Raw genomic sequence first — 20,025 nt, 5'->3', positions numbered from 1 at the left:
TTGCCTCTTTTTTTACGGTGTTCACTGAAGGGGTTAACTAGTGGGACAGTTTTATAGGTCAGGTCGTTACGGAGGCGGCGATACTAAATATTGGTACTTTTATTGTTTTTTTTTTATTTAGCTAAAGGAATGTATTTATTGGAACAATATTTTTTTATTATTATTATTTATTTAGGACTTTTTTTCTTTTTACACATGTTTTTTTACACTTTTACTTTGCCCCAGGTGGGGGGGCATCACAGTAAAGTGACAGATCGCTGATCTGACACTTTGCTGTGCACTGTGTCAGATCAGCGATCTGACATGCACAGCAGGGAGGCTTACCGGCGCCTGCTCTGAGCAGGCGCTGTGAAGCCACCTCTCTGCAGGACCCGGATGCAGCCCCACAGCCATTTTGGATCCGGGGCCTGCAGGGAGGAGACGCTCGGTACAAGGTGAGCACATCGCCTTGTACCGATCATCTCAGGGAAGCACGCAGGGAGCCCCCTCCCTGCGCGATGCTTCCCTGTACAGCCGGAACACTGCGATCATGTTTGATCGCAGTATGCTGGGGTTAATGTGCCGGGGGCGGTTCGTGACTGCTCCTGGCACATAGTGCCGGATGTCAGCTACGATAGTCAGCTGACACCCGGCCGCGCTCCCCCCGTGAGCGCGGCTGATCGTGCTGGACGTACTATTCCGTCCTTGGGAAGTAGTGCCCACCCCACATGGACGGAATAGTACGCATCATCCATACGAAGCACAGAAGGAGGAAGGCATCGCAAGAAGATGGAAGGCACCAGACCAAGACCCATCAGACCGGACTGCCCCAAAGGTGAGTTTAATGACAGGTCTTTTTCTTGTCTTGCAGGTCGGGTTGGGGAAAGCATTATAGAATGCTGTATATCAGTCCTGAAAGGTGGTGGTGTTATCTCATATCGGTCAAACCTGGTGACAGGTTCACTTTAAAATGTAATACATGGTCATTTCTGTCACTGAGAAATCAAATGCTTTTAGCAGCTCTCTGGTCTGGCTTATAGAAGAGGGTCTAGAGTAGGGGACCCCTTCATTATTGCATCTATATGAAATAATAAGGTATCTAAAAATAGGGTGTCAAACTATTTAGTTTTTTTGCAGAAACTAGAACAGGAAGATATGAGGATTGAACTACTGTGACAGAGTAATCACATGGCTATAGAAGAATATTCACATGAAAAAGTTTCACAGAACCAAATCAGTGTTCCATTTAATTAATTGGAGATGGAAAAAAACCTCTTCTATTCTTTGCTCCTGTTTGTAGCTTGTAGCTTTAACATATCACATGTTATAATGCAATCTATGAGATAGAAACAATACCAGGGGACCTAATTAAATTAAAAGTAATTACCAGTTGTGTAGATACCGCATGCAATTGAGCACTAGGAAGTTGATATTTTGTCATCCACCGTTAATCTCTGCGCAGAACACACTATTCATCTGACCTGTTATTAATGAGATGGCTTTGGTGGGCAATTTTTGGAGAAGAAAAATTAAGTAAGTGACATGATGGAAAGAGCTGTTCTTTAGTTTAATATTTCTACTACTGCTATAGCTCTTAAAAAAAAATACATATATATATATGTGTATATATATATATATATATATATATATATATATATATATATATATATATATATATACACTCACCGGCCACTTTATTAGGTACACCTGTCCAACTTCTTGTTAACACTTAATTTCTAATCAGCCAATCACATGGCGGCAACTCAGTGCATTTAGGCATGTAGACATGGTCAAGACAATCTCCTGCAGTTCAAACCGAGCATCAGTATGGGGAAGAAAGGTGATTTGAGTGCCTTTGAACGTGGCATGGTTGTTGGTACCAGAAGGGCTGGTTTGAGTATTTCAGAAACTGCTGATCTACTGGGATTTTCACGCACAACCATCTCTAGGGTTTACAGAGAATGGTCCGAAAAAGAAAAAAAATCCAGTGAGCGGCAGTTCTGTGGGCGGAAATGCCTTGTTGATGCCAGAGGTCAGAGGAGAATGGTCAGACTGGTTCGAGCTGATAGAAAGGCAACAGTGACTCAAATCGCCACCCGTTACAACCAAGGTAGGCCTAAGAGCATCTCTGAACGCACAGTGCGTCGAACTTTGAGGCAGATGGGCTACAGCAGCAGAAGACCACACCGGGTACCACTCCTTTCAGCTAAGAACAGGAAACTGAGGCTACAATTTGTACAAGCTCATCGAAATTGGACAGTAGAAGATTGGAAAAACGTTGCTTGGTCTGATGAGTCTCGATTTCTGCTGCGACATTCGGATGGTAGGGTCAGAATTTGGCGTAAACAACATGAAAGCATGGATCCATCCTGCCTTGTATGGAGCATCTTTGGGATGTGCAGCCGACAAATCTGCGGCAACTGTGTGATGCCATCATGTCAATATGGACCAAAATCTCTGAGGAATGCTTCCAGCACCTTGTTGAATCTATGCCACGAAGAATTGAGGCAGTTCTGAAGGCAAAAGGGGGTCCAACCCGTTACTAGCATGGTGTACCTAATAAAGTGGCCGGTGAGTGTATATATATATATATATAAAATAAACATGTTTACAAAAATCACATAAAAAAGAGTAGTTGTATTGTCATGTATTCTTTTACTTAGAAGAGGATAGTTGACCCGAAAAGCTGGATTTGCTTTTGTAGTCTTATATATATACAGTTAAAACCAGAAGTTTACATACACTTTATAAAAAGACACATATGCATGTTTTTCTCAATATCTGACATGAAATCAAATAGGATTACCATAATTATTACTATTTGCCAAATGCCAGAATAATGAGAGAAAGAGAATGTTTTAAGGCATTTTTATTAATGCAAAGCCAAACGTTTACATACACTAAGATTACTATGCTTTTAAACAATTCTGGACTGCCCATATGATGATGTCATGTGTTTGGAAGCTTCTGATTCTTTTTTTGCAACATCTGAGTTAATTAGAGACACACCTGTGGATGTATTTTAATGCACACCTGAAACACACTGCTTCTTTGTGTAGCATCATGGGAAAGTCTAAAGAAATCAGCCAATATATCAGGAAGAGAATTGTGGACTTGCACAAGTCTGGCTCATCCTTGGGTACAATTTCAAAATACCAGAAGGTGCATCATTCATCTGCACAAACAATTATATGCAAGTACAAACAAGATGGGAATGTCCAGCCATCATACCGCTCAGGAAGGAGATGAGTTTTGCGTCCTAGAGATGAACTTGTTTTGGTCCGACATGTGCATATTAACCCAAGAACAAAAGCAAAAGACCTTGTGAAGATGATGTCGGAAGCTGGTAAGATTGTGTCAATATTGGTGATGAGGGAACGTGCTCGCCACTACTCGTTACTCGCTCGAATATCGGGGTACTCGGGGTACTTGCCGAGCAGCGAGCATTTCCGGGATTATTCGGCGGTAACTGCAGTCTCCACCCCATGTTTTTGGCAGACTTTAGAGACCCAACCATGGTGCAGGGATTGTCTGCCAGGCCATGAAATGCCGCAGCCATCTTTGTTGTGGTCGTGCAGTGATTGGCTGGGCCGTACAGCATCATCCCGAGTATAAGAGACCAGGCGTCGCCCTGCTCGCCACATTCTGTTCCTGTTTCAGCGAGAGTAGGGAGAGCTGATGCCGAGATAGGGTCAGAATCGTGGTTTTAGAGTTAGTGTAGGTCTGCAACTCTTACATCCACAACTGTTGAGAAACCAACAGTCTTTTTTAGGGCTAATTCGTAGGTCCCGATATTGCAGCGCTAGGTAGGCAGGGCACAGCATATCCACATCAGTGCAAGGCCTGCAGGCACTGTATGTGCGTACATTGGTCCCACTGCATCGTTCCCAAAGCTCCATAACTGTCTGCTGCTGCTGTTGCACCTTATTTACTGTCTGTATACCTTTTTTTTTCTTTTTTTCCACAAATCCCCCCCCAAAAAAAAAAAAAAAAAAATACAGTCTGTTCTGACTCACTGAGGCCTGTTGAAAAGTGATAGTTTGTCAGGCATACGTAGCATAGTTGTGTGTGTTACCCTCGTGCCGCTTTTTTTTTTTTTTTTGGTGTTTTAAATTCACCGAAAAAGACCTCATATACCTGCGTGCTCCAAGTTTGGTCATTGGAGGCCGGTGTACTTATTTTTTGGCTGTGTGATACTCAAATTCTATACAGCGCTATTTAGCATAAAAAAATTGAAAGGCCACAGATTTGCCAGTGTGGTATTTCCGTTACAGCCGTCATATATCTCTGTGCTCTAAGTTTGGACATTGGAGGCCGATGTACTTATTTTGTGGCTGTGTGATACTCAAATTCTATACAGCGCTATTTAGCATAAAAAAATTGAAAGGCCACAGATTTGCCAGTGTGGTATTTCCGTTACAGCCGTCATATATCTCTGTGCTCTAAGTTTGGGCATTGGAGGCCGGTGTACTTATTTTGTGGCTGTGTGATACTCAAGTTCTATTCAGCGCTATTTAGCATAAAAAGAAATTGAAAGGCCACAGATTTGTCAGTGTGGTATTTCCGTTACAGCGTCATATATCTCTGTGCTCTAAGTTTGGACATTGGAGGCCGGTGTACTTATTTTGTGGCTGTGTGATACTTAAGTTCTATACAGCTTTATTTAGCATAAATTAACTTTAAAAAAAAATTGAATACAGTCTGGTAGGACAGGCTGAGGCCTGCCTGGTGTTTGGGTTTGAAAAATCGTAGATTTGCAGGCACACTGATCACATATTATTTAGCTACTAATAGACATTTGTGTTGAGCATTTGAAGTAGTGCAGTAGTCCATTTAAAAAGGTTAAGGCAAGGGAAATGGAAGTGGATGTGATGCTGATGGTGCATCCAGAGGACGAGGCCGTGGGCAAGGTGAAAATGGGCAACAACAAAGACCCACATCTTCTCGCTCGACCTTCCTGTCCCAGTTTCTGGGGGACTGCAGCACACCACTATTGAAGCCAGTGTGAAATGGTTGTTGGTTGGATAGCGGATAATGCTTCCAGTCACTTAGCCACCACCACCACCTTGTCTTTCACATGGTCAAGTCAGAGTAGTCGTGAATGTGGCCAGGATATTCCTCACCCTGATCCTCCTTCCTCCCACCATGCCGAGTACCCTGAGACAACTGATCCCACACTCTGAAGAGCTGTTCAGTATTCCATTTCAAGATTCAGAAATCTCTGCCGGTCAACTTGAAGTGGGGAAAGATGAGATCGCATGTAGAGCTGCCCAAAGCTTTGACCAGCCCCGGTCACATGAAGGCGATGGTGGGAAAGTGTCACAAGAGGTGGACGATGATGAGATAAAATTGCCAGAAAGTCAGGAGGAGGAGCAGGGTGCGGATGTGGAAGAGGAGGTAGTGACTGACCCAACCTGGCAGGACGACATGCATAGCGACGACAGCAGCACAAATGGGGATGGAGGCATATTCCCCCAACAGGCAGGAAGAAGCAGTGTGGTGGCCACAGACGGAAGGCGTGCATCCGTTCCTCGTATCACCAACATGAGTGAAGTTGCCATTCCACCTGTGAGAACTTCCTGAGTCTGGCTATTTTTTAAAGACTCTGCCGATAACCCCAAACAGGCCATTTGCAGCACCTGCCATGCCCGCATCAGCAGGGGTAGCAAACCAACCAGCCTGACCACCACCAGCATGATCAGGCACATGCAAGCAAAGCATCCGACTTTGTGGGCTGAACCCTAGGATCCAGGACCACAGCCTGCTGGTCACACCACTGCTTCTTCCACTGTTTTGCGTAGAAGCCAATCCCCAGTACACTGTGCATGTGAAGATGCCTCTAGCCCTGCACCTGTTGTGGCCCACAGTCAAGCAGCACCATTAGCAAGCATGTCCACGTCCTTGTCCCAGCACAGCATTGTCTATAACCCAGTCTTTGGAACGCAAGCGGAAATACCCAGCCAACGCCCCACAGGCCACAGTCCTCAATTCTAATAGCGCTAGAAATGCTGTCTTTTAGGCTTGTTGAGATGGAAGCTTTCCACAACCTGATGGCGGTGGCCATCCCAAGATACTCGGTCCCCAGTCGCCACTATTTCTCCCTGTGTGCCGTACCGGCATTACACCAGCATGTGTCCCACAACATTACCCATGCCCTCAACAATGCTGTTACTGGGAAAGTCCACCTAACCACGGACACATGGACAAGTGCTTGTGGGCCGGGACGGTACATCTCAATGATGGCACACTGGGTTAACATAGTGGAAGCCGTGACCCAGTAGGACCTTGGGATGGAACACATCCTCCCCACGCCGAGGATTGCTGGCCCTAAGTCAATCAGGTTTGCCCCCACAGTCTACTGCTCCTGCACCTCCTCCTCTTCTTCATCCTCCTCTGAAATCAACACATCAGTCAGAAGCTGGAAGCACTGCAGCACTGCCTCAGCCAAGTGGCAACAGGCTATGCTGAAGCTAATCTGCATAAGTGACAAACCGCACAATGCAGAAGAGTTGTGGACAGCGCTGAAAGAGCAGTCAGATGTTTGGATGACACCGCTGAACCTACAGCCAGGCAAGGTCATGTGTGACAATGGCCGTAACCTGGTGGCTGTAACCTGGTGGCAGCTCTGAGGCAAAGTGAGCTCACACACGTACTTTGCTTAGCCCATATGCTTAACCTCGTGGTTCAACGTTTTCTGAAAAGCTACCCGGAGCTGCTGAATCTGCTAGTGAAAGTACGCCGTCTGTCTGCCCATTTTAGAAAGTCAGCTACAGCTTCAGCCACCCTTGCCATGCTTCAGCAGCGATTTCAGCTTCCAGCACACCGACTGTTGTGTGATGTCCCCACTCGCTGGAACTCTACTCTGCATATGTTGGAAAGGATTTGTGAGCAGAAGAGGGCCGTTGTTGACTACAAACATCAACAAGGCCGTCGAATTTCAGGTCAGACTCCACACATAAGACATATGTAACATCCTCCAAAGCTTTGAGGACTGCACCAAGATGGTGAGTGGCGATGATGTCATAATTAGCATCACCATCCCACTTCTCAGCATTCTGAAAAACTCTCTGCTCACAATCAAAGAGGATGCATTGCAGGCGGAGCACGAGGACATGGAGCAAGGAAACATACAGAGGGACTACACTCAGCCCTGCCTCATGTCTTCTCAACGTGGATTGATAGGCAATGAGGAGGAGGAGGAGGAACAGGAGCTACTTTCATGCACTATAAACGGTACTACAAACACATCTGTAATAGCTTCTGTTCAGCGGTGATGGCCTGAGGACAGGGAGGAGGAGAATGAGGAGGAGGAGAACAGCATGATCAGTCGTCCTGTTGGTGAGGACACGGAAGTCTTGCCTGTTAGCAGTCTGGCATGCATGGCTGACTTTATGCTGAACTGCATTTCACGTGACCCTCGGATTATCAAAATTTTGGGTGACACTCAATACTGATAGGTGACACTTCTAGACCCACGCTACAAAGACAACTTTCAATGTCTTCTGCCTGAGGCAGAGAGGAGTACAAAAATGTTGCAGTACCACAAAGCCCTTGTAGCAGAATTACTTAGAAAATTCCCATGTGAGGATGTTGGCAGCAGAAATCAGAGTTTGTTGTACAACCATGGACTCCATGCGAGAGAGACAGAAGTACAATCCAGCTCAGGCAGGGGAACAATGGCGAAGTTCTGGGACAGTTTTCTCAGACCCTCCCATCGTGGCGGCACAGAGGCAAGGGGTGCTGTCACAAGAAGTGCAATGTTTGGGAAGATGGTGAGGAAGTACCTTGCAGATCGTACAAACGTCCTCCGTGATTCCTCTGTGCCTTTTAATTATTTGGTATCCAAGCTGGACACGTGGCATGAACTGGCTCTCTATGCCTTGGAGGTCCTGGCCTGCCCTGCTGCTAGCGTTCTGTCAGAGAGGGTTTTTAGTGCCGCTGGTGGAATTATAACAGATAAGCGCATCCTCCTGTCAACTAAAAATGCTGACTGGCTGACTCTTATAAAAATGAACAAGGCCTGGATTGGGAAAGACTTCTGTACACCAAAAAGTGAAAACAGTGAAACATAACCTCAAATACATTCTCTCTTTTGGGGAGGTGTATTCTCATGCACCTCTACACAACCACACATGGGTATTCACTTCCAAATTTGGTCTGTTGTTTTTATCCTCCTCCTTACCTCATCCTCCTCATCCAGAACTACTATATCCCCAGGGTGAACGTGGTCTGTACAGTGCATTTTGGCCAAGGGTGCTGTGATGACACTCTTTTATTTTTTAAAAGAAGGACAACACATTGGGGAATTGGGCATGGCATTACATTGGTCTTACTTCTTAACTCTGTCTCCTGCAATCTGTCCTGTACCTACCAGTAGATCACCAGGGTGAATGTGCTCTGTACAGTGCATGTTGGCCAAGGGGCCTGTGATGGCACTCTTTTATTTTTAAAGAAAAAGGATTTTACATTGGGGAATTGGGCATGACATTACATTGGGCCAACTTCTTAACTCGGTCTCCTGCAATCTAAAATGTACCTGCCAGTACCTGCCAGTAGATCACCAGGGTGAACGTGCTCTGTACTGTTATAGGCCAGTGAATTTTGGGCAAGGGGGCTGTGATGGCACTGTTTTATTTTTTTAAAAATGGATCCCACATTGGGGAATTGGGCATGACTTTACATTGGGCCTACTTCTTCATTCTGTCTCCTGCAATGTGTCCTTTAACTGCCACTAGATCACCAGGGTTAACGTGCTCTGTACGGTGCATTTTGGGCAAGGGGGCTGTGATGACACTTTTATTTTTTTTAAAAATGGACTCCACATTGGGGAATTGGGCATGACATCCATTGGGCCGACTTCTTAACTCGGTCTCCTGCAATCTAAAATGTACCTGCCAGTAGATCACCAGGGTGAACGTGCTCAGTACTGTTATAGGCCGATTAAGTTTGGGCTAGGGGCATGCGATGGCACTAGTGTATTTTTTTAAAAAAGTAACCCCATTGGGGAAATGTTTGGCAGATCATGCACTGCATTAAAAGTCTCAGAGAGCCACACCACTACATTGGCCCTAATTCTTAACTTTGTCTCGTGCAATGTCTCTTCCTTATCTCCGACGACATGACCAGGGTGCACGTGCTCAATACTGTTATAGGCCGGTGATTTTTCAGTACGGGGGCCGTGAAGGCACTATTTCATTTTGTAAAAACAGGACCCCACATTGGGGAATTGGGCATTACATTACATTGGGCCTACTTCTTAAGTCTGTCTCCTGCAATGTGTCCTTTAACTGCCACTAGATGACCAGGGTGCACATGCTCAGTACTGTTATAGGCCGCTGATTTTTGGGCACGGGGTCTGTGAAGTCACTATTTCATTTTGTAAAAACAGGACCCCACATTGGGGAATTGGGCATTACATTACATTGGGCCAAAATATATGTTTGCTGTTTCTCATTGTAAAACATTAAGGTTTACTGAAACTATGCCGGAGTTGGTTTGATCTAAATCCTTGTGGCTTTTATTTTCTTGGGGTTTATGGCCCCTCGTCTGATGACTCCATGATATCTCTGTTTCATCCAACCTTGAAAAGTGGCCACTTGAAGATGTGACTAAGACAGATGCCAAAACTGGGGTACCTGTACATGTACTGTGTGCTGATACCTGCATAATTGGGGACGCCCATGTAGTGTAGGTAATCTCCCAGGTGTTCTCTGTCTTGGTGTTGCTTCTCTGATATTCCAGACGGATGATGCTTAAAAGCCTCTTGGTGATGATCTAACTATACTGTATATAGTTAATCTTCATATATACGTAATCACTATCCTTATATGTACTTATTAGCCTGTGTATGTTAACACATACAAAAGTGTACACACTCACACTATTCAATCATACTATTCCTTGAATTTTGTAGTTTGCAATAAAATTGCCTTGTGTTGCAAGTATTAACCAAAAAGTTTTTAGTGTTAAAAACGTGTCAAATAAAATTGCCACATTCTCCTGTAAATAATTGTGCCAAGAGGGAACCATCATACCATTAAAAAATACGAGTGAATTTTCCTGGGTGCATCCAGTATGTGGGTTCCAAGGCCTAATGGGGTGCATATGACTGACTATGCAGCAGGGCTGGCCTTCCTGCCAATGTATAAAACAAAGGAGTATGGAGCACAAAATGCATATTGTGAACTGGATTTTCATGGGCCCATCCACTATGTGGGTTCAAAGGCTTTTTGGGGTGCATAGGAATTGGTAGCAGGGCAGGCCTTGAATTCAATGCAACTATTTTTCAGGAGTCCCCCCTGGACAACTTATGACAGGGGTATTGTGGTGCGTCGTAATTCTTGGGAGCCCATCCACTCACAGCATAGGCTACAACAGCTTAGGAGACCCTCTGTTTCATAATGGCCCTTTAAGAAGATTAATGCTGCCTGATGCACCAGTAAAAATAGGCTCTGTGACTTTAAGAGTCCCTCCTTCGTAAATGTAACAAGATGGGTCTGCTTATGTGTCACACACCACATGGCCAGCTAGGGTTGTTAAATGTTACAATGACATTTCCCAGTGAATGCATTTGTAGTGGTTGAAAGCAATGTTAAAGTTGAAAAACGCTTCAAAAAGCTGCGTCTGTGGGAGAGGAAATTTTCGGTCTGGGGTTAAATATTTGGCCATACAGGCAAGTCATTAACCTGCAAAGGATGTACCTTGACATATTTCCAAGCAAAACCTGTTTTGGTTTCGTTTTCATGTGTTTTTGTAGCACCGGGAAAAATGGCATGAATCCCATAAAAAAGCTGTGAACTAGGAGTCAGGAATGCTTCCAGGGGCGATCCCCATGATGTCCCTGTGTCATTTGAGCAGTGTTTTCATCATTTTCAGATGTTTTTAGACCTTAAAAGGACCCCCAGAGGGGATCGCGGTAAAAATACTCGGGTCTCCCATAGACTTACATTGGGCTCGTTGTTCTGGCCGAGTACCCGAGTACTCCAATTTGATTGACTAGTCAATATCCACAGTGAAACAAGTACTTTATCAACATGGGCTGAAAGGTCACTTTGTCAGGAAGAAGCCATTACTCCAAAAGAAACCTACACTCCAAAAAAAGCCTGATTAATGTTTGTAAATGCACACAGGAACAAAAACCTTATTTTTCAGAGACATGTCATGCGGTCGGATGAACCTAAATTGAACTTTTTGGGCATAAAGACAATCGTTACATTTGGAGGAAAAAGGGAGAAGCATGGAAGCCTAAGAACATCATCCGAACCGTGAAACACAGGGGTGGCAGCATCATGCTGTGGTGTTGTTTTGCTGCAGGAGGGACTGGTACGCTTCACAAAATAGATGGCATCATGAGAAAATAAGATTATGTGGCAATGCTGAAGCAACATCTCAAGACATCAGCCAGGAAGGTAAAGCTTGGGCGGAAATGGGTCTTCCAATTGGACAAATAAAAATATCCTTCTTCTCCCATAATACATGTGATTTGACATTCTAATGTACAGTCACTATAGCTAATATAGCCTATACTGTGTTGCTTCTCTTTCTTTTGGAGTGCTATTCACTTCGTGGCCAAAATGGCTGCTTCAGAAGTATGGGGAGCATTGTGGTAAGTCTGAGCCACACCTCATTTACGGAAAGAAATGCATAATCAAGAGTGATGAGCGTGACTTCCCCAATTCGCTTTGGTCAAATTTGCTCTATTTGGCCGACAGATTCAATTTGGTCCCAATAAACTTGGTCCGAATTGAAAATGCCTCGATTACAATGAACAGATGTTTAATATGCTATGAGGTCTTGTCAGATCCCATAGCATAATAAATAGAGGGCAAGGAAGGGGTACTTGTTTGGCCCTCAACTCTCATGGCCCTCTATACGATCTTCGGTTGTTCCAGTGCTCATTTCCAGTGCAGAGCCCATGGATTCACCATACACAGTCAGGTTATTTGCCTCCCCCATGTGATTGACCTCAGAGGCCAAACTGATGATTTTGGAGCTGAAGTGGCAGCATAATGACAGGTGAGTAGCTAGGACAGGTGAGAATAATGGATTTTATTATTTTAAGTCCATTAAAGGTAGAAAACAGTGACCTGGTACTGCTTCCATACACATTATATGCATTAAACAGCAATGAAAAATTTGTGTAAATACAGCAGCTAATAAACCGTCTTGATGGTGCAGCAAAAAGTCCATTTCACATTGTAAGGAGAAAATGGGGCTCTCACCATTGCGTGTTAAATAAGCTTTATTTTGTGATTCCAAACAGAGTTTGTGGTGACAATGTGACTGATGTTTCGCGTGTGAGTCATGCGTGTGAGGAAGCACCACTCAAATGAAGACTTTGCTATTTTAACCCCTTCCTAGCCCAGAAAAGAAGACAGCAAAATGGTGTCAAACTGCATTTGTGCAAATCGAGTGCCAAAAATGTTGGATTCTCCAGAATCACAAATCTTTTGGAAAAATCGTAACAGATTTGTTCATCTCTAATATTCATATTTGCCATGTAGGGTGGAGGGTCGCCAAGGATGTGGAGCTCCAAAGATATATTGTGAAATTGATCAATACATAATTTTGGATCTTTGAAGATAAAAGCAAATGGTGTTAAAAGATGCCCCTCTAAGTGCTCCTCCACCTACAAAAATACAAGCAAGTAGATGTGCTGGCATAACAAACCTATGATAAAAGGTAGACTTTCCGTTTTGGTCAATCAATTCTGACCAAGTGACTACCCTGCACTTTTCAAATTATCTCTGCTTCTTTTAAATTGGACATGTCCTAGCCAAACGAAGCAGTGTATATTGCAATTAGATGTACCTTTATATCTGTGAAATATTTTCTGATTACAAGCCCCGGCATTGAATTATTGAACACAAATGAATCTTGAATGAATTGATGGTGCCTTGGGGATAAGTGTTGGAATTCTCAGATATCAGATTCTTTTAATGGAAATAGGAAATAAGAATTTTAATAGAATTTTTAACTACAGATCTTGAAACAAAACTACACCTACATTTTAATTGAATTTCTGACCTAAATTAAAGAAACCTCTTATAAATCATTCCGAATCAGTGTTAAAAAAAAATTGCTTTTTTTTCGCTTCTCACCTTATTGCTTACGCTCAGTCGTAGTAGCGTCTACAGATAAATGTTAATAACCCGAATTTTGAAATTAATGGTTGCTGGCTGCTTAAGAGAGATATCATTGTATTTCATGAATATTTTGATTTTGTGATTAGATCAAGCTGTATTGAAATCCTAAACAGTTATAGACGGGGTCTGGTGATCATAAACTGCGCTCTTTTAAATAAATTATATTCCACCCCAATCTGCTGATACGCTGTAATTAGAAATTGGTTTGTCTGCATTTACTATACGATTTGCATGACTTTAGATCTCCACCTACTGATCTATGTGCCGGCAGGAAGTGTACACATTACTACGTTTCCAAATCTACCTTGCCTGCGGAGATAGCGCTTTATATTGTGATGTTCTCCTGTTATTTTCCAGAAAAACAAAGCAGTGTCACTTGCCAGTTCTGGAAAACATTGATTAGACCGCTTGTGTTATTTCTATGTTTTTCCTATTCAGAGAATCGTATTTACATCTCTCCTGTTTCCTTTTCTTTATTGGAGATAATATCTGTATCTTGTAAACTGCAGAACACGCGTCTATTCTTTCTCCCTCTCGCCGTGCCTGTCTGGAGAGAGATTTGATGAATATTGAAAAGATGCAGCTTTTGGGTTGCGAGTAATTACTCCGCTCATGTAAATAAATAATGACCATGTAATTGTAAAAAAATATACATTTTTTTTTTAACATTACCTTATAGAGGTGGCAGTAATGGAATTGTAATAAAGATTATCTGCTTTTTAAAAGGAAATTGTTACATTTATGTGTTTATGTGTAGATAGATAGATAGATAGATAGATAGATAGATAGATAGATAGATAGATAGATAGATAGATAGATAGATAGAAAAAGCAAGAGCACTAGTATATTCTATTTGGGTTCCAAGCCCCCCAGGGATCCACCAAACCTTCAATATACTTCCAGAGATTGGAGGCAGCACCCCATTCATGGTGACATTTCGGTTCCCTAGTGAGAACCTTTCTCAAGCCTTGAGAAACGTTGTCATGATGGTCCATTAAACTGAAGTTTTTTTCGCTCTGAATGGTGTGCTGCATCCAATCTCTGGAAGTAGGTAGAAGAATTATAACTACAAAAATGTAGGGACAACAGTGGTCTAAGCTGAAAAACAGCGGATGCAAAGTCTCCCAGGCAAAACCAAACCTCAGAATATATATTCAAAAAATGAAGGCAGCACTCCAAGGTTTACAATTTTAATAGTGGTCTATTGACCCATGGTCATAATGGCGACTTTTCGTTCCAAGTGTGGAACTTTATCAAAGACAGAAAGTTCCATACTTGGAATGAAACGTCACCATTATGACCATGGGTCAATAAACCACCATTAAAATTGGACCTTGGAGTGCTGCCTTCATTTTTTGAACAGATAGATATATAAATAGATAATAGATAGATAGATAGATAGATGTATAGATAATAGATATATACCATATATTCTCGAGTATAAGCTGACTCGAGAATAAGCCGAGGCACCTAATTTTGCCACGAAATACTGGGTAAGCTTATTGACTCAAGTATAAGCTGGGTATGCATTGTCCCAACATCCCCATCCTGGTATGCATGGCTACCCCGTCCCTGTCCTTGTATGCATGGCTCCCCGTCCCTGTCATTGTATACAAGGCTCCCCCTTCCCTGTCATTGTATGCATGTCTCCTCATCCCTGTCATTGTATGCATGGCTCCCTCATCCCTGTCGTTGTATGCGTGGCTCCCCCATCCCTGTCCTTATATGCATGGCTCCCCGGTCCCTATCGTTGTATGCATGGCTCCCTGGTCCATGTCCTTGTATGCATGTTTCACGTTAAAAAAAACAAACATCCTACTCACCTTCCTGCGCGCCCTGATGCATCTCGTTCTGGCGCCAGCAGCTCTGTCTACCGGCCGAGCGATCATGTGACCCCTTTCATTAAGGTAATGAATATGCACTCCACGCCTATGGGAGTGGAGATACGTGCATATGCATTACCTTAATGAGCGGGGCCACATGATCACTCGGCACAGGAAGAGCTGCTGGCGCCAGAACGAAGGAGATGCAGTGCCAGCGAGGGCACGCCGGTAGGTGAGTAGGATGTGTGCTGGAAGCCGATGGCTGGCACTGTGTGCTATTACAGCAGCGACACAGGCTTTAGCCACAGACACCGGCTCCTGCCTCTGTCACCCGCCGCTCTGCCGCTCCCCCTCCCCCGCCGATTTCTGGGACTAAGGGTATAAGCCAAGGGAGGAGTTTTCAGCACAAAAAATGTGCTGCAAAACTCAGCTTATACACGAGTATATACGGTAGATAGATAATAGATAGCTCGATAGATAACAGATATATAGATAATAGATAGATAGATAATAGATAGATAATAGATATATAGATGATAGATAGATGATAGATAGATAATAGATAGTGTTGTGCAGTGGGTTGGTGCAGTGTGACAGATAGGCAGTGACCACAGGAAGGTTCAAAACAAATTATCTTTAATGTCCAACGTAACTCACAAATGGAAAACAAATGATATCCTCTGGATCGCACCTGGGAGTCAAGACAGTCCACATCCGAGACCGATTGCGGTGGGCGGCTGCACCACCGTGTCACGCTGAGGGGTGTAAGACCTTTTGATTTCACTTGGCTCCATGTTACTTCATACAGGCTGAACTTTGCAGAGCCACCTTCTCTGCAGTTTGCAAACCAAGACGGACATACCCAAACCCTTTACTGCACGGTTTTTAAATGGAATGTGTGGTCATGGGCCACTTGTAAGACCCGGCCTGGAGGGAGAAAACTGTCCCACTACCATCCTGTAGTTCGCTCCAAAAATAAATGCCCATGCCGGGTTTTCTTAAATCTGCCTTGGGCAAATAGCTTGTCCAAGACCACACTTACTTTTATTCTGCATTCCAACCACAGCTATATCTGTGACTCAAATGCACTTCCGCGGCCTCAAAACGCTTTTATGCACATCCTGGGGGATGCATATAATACCTGTCACTGCCTCACAATAGATAGATAACAGATAGATAATAGATAGGTAGATAGATAGATAGATAGATAGATAGATAGATAGATAGATAATACAGGGTGGGCCATTTATATGGATACACCTAAATAAAATGGGAATGGTTTGTGATATCAACTTCCTGTTTGTGGCACATTAGTATATGGGAGGGGGGAAACTTTTCAAGATGGGTGGTGACCATGGCGGCCATTTTGAAGTTGGCCATTTTGGATCCAACTTTATTTTTTCCAATGGGAAGAGGGTCATGTGAAACATCAAACTTATTGAGAATTTCACAAGAAAAACAATGGAGTGCTTGGTTTTAATGTAACTTTATTCTTTCATTTGTTATTTACAAGTTTATGACCACTTATAAAATGTGTTCAAAGTGCTGTTCATTGTGTTGGATTGTCAATGCAACCCTCTTCTCCCACTCTTGACACACTGATAGCAACACTGCAGAAGAAATGCTAGCACAGGCTTCCAGTATCCATTGTTTCAGATGCTGCACATCTCGTATCTTCACAGCATAGACAATTGCCTTACGAGACGAGATGTGCAGCATCTAAAACTATATACAAAATAAAATCCAGAAAATCACATTGTATAAATTATAATTGTATAATTATAATACCAAAGACCTAAATTTTTGTCTCATCTGACCACAGCATCTTCTCCCAATCACTCACAGAATCATCCAGGTGTTCATTGGCAAACTTCAGATGGACCTGCACATGTGCCTTTTTGAGCAGGGGGACCTTTCTGGCACTGCAGGATTTCAAACCTTTACGGCGTAATGTGTTTCCAATGGTTTTCTTGGTGACTGTGGTCTCAGCTGCCTTGAGATCATTAACAAGTTTAAATTATACAATGTGATTTTCTGAATTTTATTTTTGATATTCTATCGCTCAATGTTACATACCCTTAAAATTATAGACTGTTTATGTATTTGTCAGTGGGCAAACTTACAAAATCAGCAAGGGATCAAATACTTATTTCCCCCACTGTAGATGATAGTAAACTTTAAAGATGTCACATACAGAGATACTGAAGGTGGTCAGGATTTAGTGGGACAGTGGAGCTAAACAATGTAATGACACATGGTGTGTCACCAGAGGAGCTTAGTGGGGCGCTTGCAGGGAGCCCGGAATCGAGCGCAGGGAGTGTGAGAGCTAAATCACACAGTGTGCGCAGGACCTGACACTAAACAGTCACGTGACTGCAGGGGCAGAGCTACCATGTGTGAGGATGGGGAAGCAGCAGCGAGCGATGGATACGGGGCACAAAACGTAACGTAGTCAAATGGAGAGCCAAGGGTCAAAGCCAAGCGAGAGAGAGGTACCTAGGGATGAGACAGCGAGAGAACCAAGATGAGCCAAGGGGTCAGAGAACCAGAAAGGACAGGGCAGTACAGAGCAGAACACAGAAGCAGAAGTCAGGGGACAAACGGGGTCATACACAGAAAAGCTCACACGCACAGAGGCACAACAATTACAGTAACCTGGGTCAGAAATCCCTAGCCGAGTAAACGGAAGTATCACCGACACTGGACCCAGAAACTACAAGCATTAAATAGCCGCCCCAGAACCAAAGAGAGGCGAACTACCTTGACCCTGACCTGACCAGGACAGAGCCAAAACCACCCCGTCCAGAGTCATGACAAACAGGACCTGATCTGGTAGCAAGGACAGTGATACTGTAATATTCACCTGACGGAATATTTTTGGGCCTTAGTAACCACAGATAGACATGGTCTAGGGAAGAAGCAGATCTCTAGGCTTTGAGGGCCTAATGCAACAATATAGACCTTTATAGCTGGAAACACATAACTCTGGATAAGAGCTGCATAAACAAAGCAGAAGGAGTACTTGCAAAGTTGCCTTATTCTTTATTTTTGAAACTATAGAAAATGGTTGCAAATTGTATATGCGTGAACCCCACCTTTGACTTCTATGACAGGTACTGAACACCTCTTCTAATATGTTGCAAAATGCGTAGCAATGATAACCATATTTCGTGTAAGTAGGGTTCCTAGGGTACACCGCTGGCTCCTGTATCCTATAAGCTGCACCCCATCCTGCAGTGACGGATCATCCCCCCATACATACTAGTACATTTCCCATACTACTAGTCTATGGTCTCGGGCCATAAAAACACATAAAGATAAAGAAAAGCACATATATTTTTCTTTGATGTTGCCATAGAGAAAAAGGTACACATTAATATACAATCTTCCAATTTATTCCAACTAAACCTTGCAATGTAACCTTTAGCAAACAAACCAGAAATTGATGATTTCATCATTTACAACTACAAACAGCTTTAATTAGATTTGTGCAATACTTATAACTAGTGTTGAGCATTCCGATACCGCAAGTATCGGGTATCGGCCGATATTTGCTGTATCGGAATTCCGATACCGAGATCCGATACTTTTGTGGTATCGGGTATCAGTATCGAAACAACATTAATGTGTAAAAGAAAGAATTAAAATAAAAAATATTGCTATACTCACCTCTCCGACGCAGCCTGGACCTCACCGAGGGAACCGGCAGCGTTGTTTGCTTAAAATGCGCGCTTTTCCTTCCTTCCGTGACGTCACGGCTTCTGATTGGTCGCGTCGCCCATGTGACCGCGACGCGACCAATCACAAAGCCGGAACGTAATTTTAAAATGCTGAATGCCTAGAAGGACCTGAAAATTACGTCACGGCTTGCTGTGATTGGTCGCGTCGCGGCCACATGGGCGGCACGCGACCAATCAGAAGCCGTGACGTCACGGAAGGAAGGAAAAGCGCGCATTTTAAGCAAACAACGCTGCCGGTTCCCTCGGTGAGGTGAGTATAGCAATATTTTTTATTTTAATTCTTTATTTTACACATTAATATGGTTCCCAGGGCCTGAAGGAGAGTTTCCTCTCCTTCAGACCCTGGGAACCATCAGGGATACCGTCCGATACATGAGTCCCATTGACTTGTATTGGTATCGGGTATCGGTATCGGATTGGATCCGATACTTTGCCGGTATCGGCCGATACTTTCCGATACCGATACTTTCAAGTATCGGACGGTATCGCTCAACACTACTTATAACATAAACCTGACGAGCAATATCCCCAGCTAAATACATCAAAACGCTCGGCTGAGAAGAGTCACTCACAGGATATTTATTATGGGAGAACTATGCACATTGCAGCTTTTCCTCTTCACTCTCACTTTCTTCACACTCTGCTTTATGATATCTTTGCCTTGGCCATTCCGCATTCATCACACAGTCGCTTTCTCTTCTCATTTCCAACCTCAGACAAATCCTATTTGACCAAAACTTTCCTTTCCTTGAAATTTCTCCTTCTCTGATATCTTTTTGCAGCTAATTTTACACTTAAATAAAATGTTGCCCTTCACTTAAAAATATTGAAATCAGTCGATTTGCAGTAAGTCTGGTAAGATGAGGCTTCTAATCTAGAGCAGTTCTGTATGTATGTAAATCACAAAGCTATGGGCTTGTTTTTCAGGGGTCGGCTTACACACTTAATTCAAGTGAGAGGAAATCTTAATGCTTCAGCACAAGACATTTTGAACAACTGTAGATTCCAACTTTGTGGGAACAGTTTGCGGAAGGTCCTTTTCTACTCCCCATGACTGTGCCCATAAAGGTAGGGAAAGGTCCATAAAGGCTTGGTTCTAGGAAGAACTTGAACATGGACCACAACTCCATCCAACATCTTTGGCACGAACAAGACAGAAGATTGTGAGCTCGGTCTTCTCCTTCAACATGAGTGTCTAACCTCAACAAACCTTTTCTCGATGAACGGGTAAAATTTCTCTAGACAAAAGCCAACATTTTGTAGAAATCCTTTACAGAAGAGTGGAAGCCATTATAGTTGCAAATGGGAGACCAACTCTATATTTATGCCTATGAATTT

The 20,025-nt window shown here is 43.4% G+C and overlaps 1 long non-coding RNA gene across 1 annotated transcript in view; it reads right to left on the bottom strand.

The window, feature by feature from the left end:
- Nucleotides 1–13,612: 13,612 nt before the first annotated feature.
- LOC143781483 (uncharacterized) overlaps nucleotides 13,613–20,025 on the bottom strand; it is a 42,901-nt gene continuing 36,488 nt past the window's right edge. The window contains exon 3 of the long non-coding RNA XR_013216736.1: nucleotides 13,613–13,671. This is a non-coding gene — a long non-coding RNA (uncharacterized LOC143781483). The remainder of the gene's footprint in view (nucleotides 13,672–20,025) is intronic.

Source organism: Ranitomeya variabilis, chromosome 6, assembly GCF_051348905.1.
Source record: "Ranitomeya variabilis isolate aRanVar5 chromosome 6, aRanVar5.hap1, whole genome shotgun sequence".
Taxonomy (NCBI): domain Eukaryota; kingdom Metazoa; phylum Chordata; class Amphibia; order Anura; family Dendrobatidae; genus Ranitomeya; species Ranitomeya variabilis.
This window is presented reverse-complemented; position numbering and strand designations above follow the sequence as displayed.